The sequence below is a fragment of the Mustela erminea genome, chromosome 1, assembly GCF_009829155.1.
Source record: "Mustela erminea isolate mMusErm1 chromosome 1, mMusErm1.Pri, whole genome shotgun sequence".
Classification (NCBI taxonomy): domain Eukaryota; kingdom Metazoa; phylum Chordata; class Mammalia; order Carnivora; family Mustelidae; genus Mustela; species Mustela erminea.
In genome coordinates this window covers 208,918,596-208,923,841 of record NC_045614.1, presented here as the reverse complement: position 1 = coordinate 208,923,841, position 5,246 = coordinate 208,918,596, and the positions used below count along the sequence as shown (strand labels likewise).

The 5,246-nt window shown below is 45.6% G+C and overlaps 1 pseudogene; it reads right to left on the bottom strand.

Moving 5' to 3' along the window:
* Positions 1-2,205: 2,205 nt before the first annotated feature.
* Positions 2,206-2,903, bottom strand: LOC116592441 (annotated as a pseudogene).
* Positions 2,904-5,246: the final 2,343 nt, after the last annotated feature.

Below are 5,246 nucleotides of genomic sequence, written 5' to 3'. Positions count from 1 at the left end.
TTGATCACTTTCAAGGGTTATTTGTTGCTTTGGGAATGAACCCAAATAAAACTCCATCCTAAGCAGGGACCAAGTCCTCATTGTCCACTTTTGGGACCTGGAGCAGACTTGCATATAGTAATGCTTGGGTGACCAGTCCATGACACCTGGCATCCTCTTTACTTATTTGGGTCCAGCAGCCTGCATTTTCAGTGGCAAGCACCTGCACCTCTTTTGGGGCCAGAAGTTCTTAGAAATGATGGGTAGGTGTATAAATATCCTAGCTCCCTGCCCCTTGGCCAGTATATTTCTTCTTTTATTTTTAAAAATATTTTATTTATTTACTTGTTTATTTATTTAGCTTGTGTGTATACAAATGGGGGAAGGAGGGAGAGGGAGAGGGAGAGAAGATCTCAAGCAGACTCCGTGCTGAGTGTGAAGCCCAATGCCGGGCTCGATCTCACGACTCTGAGATCATGACCTGAGCCAAAATGAAGAGTCAGACACTTAACTGACTGAGCCACCCAGGTGCCCCTGGCCAGTATATTTCTGGGGAATGTGCTCTACACCATTTCCTTGAGCTTTTCCATGGGATTAAGGTTTACTCTCCCACTTTGATACTGACTTGTTGGAAGTTTTCCCTTCCATGTATCACTTCCCTGTGCTTTGGCGCTGTCCTACACCTCCCAGAAAAACTACATGCCCTCAGTAGTCGTCTCAGGATCTTCTTGGGGGGAGATCCAATGAAGATCAGTGATAGTACGGGCCAAAGGTCGACACCCTTCCCATATCTCCTTACACCAAAAGCCCAACTCTTTTCTCTCTAAAAGTTCAATAGAGAGATTGATAAAGAGGAGCAAATTCCCACTTCTGTGCTTCTCAGAATGTGTCTGATCCTGTTATGGCAGGAAAAATTCAGACCCCCAGAATGTGGCAGAGTTGTCTCTTACTTACACTGTTAAACCACAGTGAATGCAAATCTGCAAGACTAGTTGAAATGTAAGCTCCAGCTGTCACAAAGAATCTCTTCTGCTGATGTGGGGGTTTCATATCTGTTCATCTCTACCAAAATAAGGTAATTTTTTTTTTTTTTGCTCCTGCAAAAATCGAAAGCACAATAACCCAGAAATATGCAGATTTTATACTCAATGAACAACTTGGGTATCTTTTCAGGCAGTGATTCTGACATTGGTGTGCATCAAGATCACCTGAGGGCTTGTTAGATTAAACCCCAGTCCTCACCCGTAGCGTCCCTGATCCACTTGGTCTAAGTGGCACCTGAGTTTGCATATCTAGTAAGTTTCTGGGCAACTGCTATTGTCCAGGGAGCACACTTTAAGAACACCTGCTTCAAGGGGCTGATGTTCTTCTTCCTCTAGCTTCGATGATTATATCTTACAGTCTGTTCCTTTTGTAGACTCTTCTAATACGATCTAGGTAGTTTTCCATGTAATCGTATTGCCGCTAGTTGAGTCAAGGTCTTTTATTAGTGATGATAGGATATTTAGAGTTTCCTATTTATACAGGCATCCTTGGGCTGGCATATTCTACATTAGCAGTTCTTTTAACCTTGGAAAACATTAGCCTGATTCATCTAATTTTTAATTTTTATTTTTGCTGTGGAGCCATTTTCATATCTGCTCTGGGTTTCAGCAGTGGCCTTACTCTTGTCTTAGCGAAAGGATCCCATCTTCTTGTCATCTGTAAGACTCCTGGCCCTGGTTTGGGAGGGAGGGGAGGGGTAAGGTAGGAGGTGGGCTGAGGTGAGGAGGAAGAGAAAGAAAGGGGTAGGGAGGGCAGCCAGGGTTCCCATATTCCTGGACAAATGCACACCCCTGTTTCCAGCAGAGAGGCACGGAGGGCTGGGGGAGAAAAGGAGCCCTAGCTCTCTGAATCCCCAGACCACATCCCCAGTCCCCATGAAGGATCCAGTGCTGGAAGCTGGCTCCAGGTAAACAGAGGAATCCTGGGAATCTAGACAAAACCCCAAAGCCAAGACCTTTTTTTTTTTTTTTTTTTTTTTTTAAAGGAAAATTCTTCTTTGCTGTTCACAGGGAGCAATAAAACCCTTTGGTTTTATTCCTTATAGAAGAACAAACTGTCCCGCTCGCCCTCCCTTGTCTGTATTCACAGCGATGTAAACAGCTAGACAGCCTCCCCCATAGCGGGATTGGTGGTCCCACGCGTCCTGGCCCCAGGTGCCTGTCAGCCGTTGTCTTCCCGCTCTCATTCTTTGGCCCCCTCGGTCGCGCTGCCAGGCAAGCCTTCTCCCATCTATCTGCGGGAACCTTCTGGACTGTGCATCCCACGTCTATTTGATGATTACCTTTAATTCAGCCATCTCACACCCAAAAAGCTTCAGCACGTGGGGCTGCTCTGGGCACAGCGCGTCGCCCCCCTTGCATATCTCCTGGTCAGACAGCAGGGTCACCAGGCCTCTCTTGAGGACAGTGGGCAGCCCGGGCTGTCTCTGCTGTGACTCCGTGGTGAGGGCAGGCGTGCTGCCCCAGAAGCCCCGGGGGGCAAGGCTTATGGTGAAAGTTGCTTGGTTTCCTGCACCAGTGAAGTCCATTTCCATGTGTATGGTGAACCGCCCATTCACTTCCTCCTTGGTGCGTTCGGTGGACAGGAGACTGAACCTCCCCACTCCACTTCTCGCGGACCTGACACAGGTTGTCTTTGTACTCGTCAGATGGGCTTCCACCCGAGGCCACTGTCATCGAGCTGTGTTCACCAAAGAACACCCAGCTGTGCTTCTGGGCAATCCAGATGGCTTCCCACGTGGGAGCCATCGAGAAGACGAAAAGGTACCTGGACGTGTCCACACATCCCCCAAGCGCTTCTGTCAGGTTCTGTTTCAGTTCTAAGTCTTTCTTGGGAGTTCTGGTTAAGGAAACATTCTTGTCACACTTGGATTAGGGCATTGCCCTGCAGGCAGATGTGGCGGAAGGTGTCTACCTCACTTAATTTAATTTAAACATTGTTAAAGATTTTATTTTTAAGTAATCTCTACACCCAATGTGGGGCTCGAACTTACAACCCCAAGATTAAGAGTCGTGTGCTCTACTGACTGAGCCAGGCAAGTGCCCCTTAATTTAATTTAAAGTTTTGTATTTCTTCCCTCCCCCATTTAATTTTAAATGTGGATGAGCAATCTTATTCTTTTTAGTTAGCATATCCAAATGTATTGAAAATACAGTGCAGATTCTGTGGAAATTTATAAGGTTTTTAGTCTTTCGGGACACTTTTTACATATATAAAGTGACAGGTTTTGAAGGAAAATTTCTGCTCTCTTCCTTAATTACATTTGCATCCTATTTCCCTGAACAAGGAAGGAGGTGCCCTGAGGAGTTTCTGGGAAGTTCTGTGGGTACTGATGCCAGGCAGGGGCAGAGAGAAGAAAAGACGTCAGCTGGGGGACCAGCTGTGGAGAGCAAGGAGGGCCACCAGCAAAACTCAACTGCATGGTAGAGACCTGCAGGGTCCAGGACCTGGGCACATCAGAGAGGAGGAGCAGGGAAGCAGGAGCAGGGCAGCTTGGGGGGCAGAGGGCTGGAGAGAAAAGGGGCAAGGGGATGCAAAAAGCACACCCTAAGTTGGAAGGAACAAAGCAAAAGTTGTCTCCTAATCATGAAATATGCCCCAGTTTTATGAAATAGGAAACACTGTGGCATCCAGTTGTTGCGTTGAAGAGGGAGATATAAAAAAGAAGTTTAGAGCTTAATTTATATAAAACATCGTTAGGCAGGTGGGGTAAGTTCATTAGAGCTTATACCACAGGGGCCATTTTCCATGTATCTCCTGTTATCAATCTCCTTAGGTCCATCATAGGGAAGAAGGAGGAGGAGGAGGAGGAGAAACATAGGGCTTTGTGAAGAAATGTTATTTATTTATATATTTACATATTTATTTTAGAGAGAGAGAGCACACTGAAGAGAACGTGTGTGAGCAGGGCAGGGGGGTGCGTGGGGCAGAGGGAGAGGGAGAGCGAGAATCCTAAACAAGTTCCACACTCAGCATGGGGAAAGGGAGAAGCAGATTCCCTGCTGAGTGGGGAGCCTGATGAGGCTCAGGCCCATGACCCTGAGATCATGACCTGAGCCAAAATCAAGAACCAGATGCTTAACTGACTGAGCCACCCAGGTGCCCAGAGGTATAATTTATTTGATGACAAATACACAACAAGTTATGTTTGTCCTTGGAATTGCTCAATACACTGTAAATGAACACACTTGTGATACCTCCCCAATCTAGGCAATCCATGCCACAACCACACCAGTGTGTATTTCAAATTGCTATTACTATGGGGATCTTTTGCGAGTCAGAAAGCACTAGCTTCTAGCCCCAGCTTTATCTTTACAAACCTGCTCGAAAGGACATTGCCTGGAATCACCCAAATGTCCCTTGATGGATGAATGGATGCACAGAATGCGATGTGTGTGTGTGTGTGTGTTATTCAGCCACAAATAGGCATGAAGTTCCGAAATACGCTACAATGTAGATGAACCTCTGAAACTTTAGGTGAAGTCAAAGAAGCCAGACGTAAAAGGTCACAGATACGATTCCATTCATATGAACTACAGAGAATAAGTCAATCCATAGAGACAGAAGGTAGATAGTGGTCTCTAGGGACCGGGGTGGGGGATGGGAGTGATTACATAATGCGTTCTGGTTTTCTTTTGGGGTGATGAAAATGGTGGTACTTGAAATAGGTTGTACAACATGGCAAATGTACTAAATGCCACTGAACTGTGCACTTTAAAATGGTTAATTTTATGTCATGCGAATTTCACCTCAGTTAAAAAAAAAAAAAAAAAAAGAGAGAGAGAGACTATTGCCTGCAGCCCATCAACCTCCCTCTCCCAGAGCACCTGGGGATGAATTTTGCAGATGCTTCTTCCAACATCTCCAACCTCAGAGCAGAAGAGGGAAGCCTGACTCATGTAATTAGAGCCCTAATAGGGCAGACAGTCTCTGGTTTGCTGTCCCTCCTGCTGTTCCCTTGCAGTGTGTTCAAAAACTCTCTCCTTTTTCAACATTTCCTTAGCGATTCGGGGTCTCTTCTGGTTCCATACAAATTTCTGAATTATTTGCTCCAGCTCTTTGAAAAATACCGGTGGAATTTTGATCAGAATGGCATTAAAAGTATAGATTGCTCTAGGCAGTATAGACATTTTAACAATGTTTATTCTTCCGATCCAAGAGCATGGAATGGTCTTCCATCTTTTTGTGTCTTCTTCAATTTCTTTCATGAGTGTTCTGTAGTT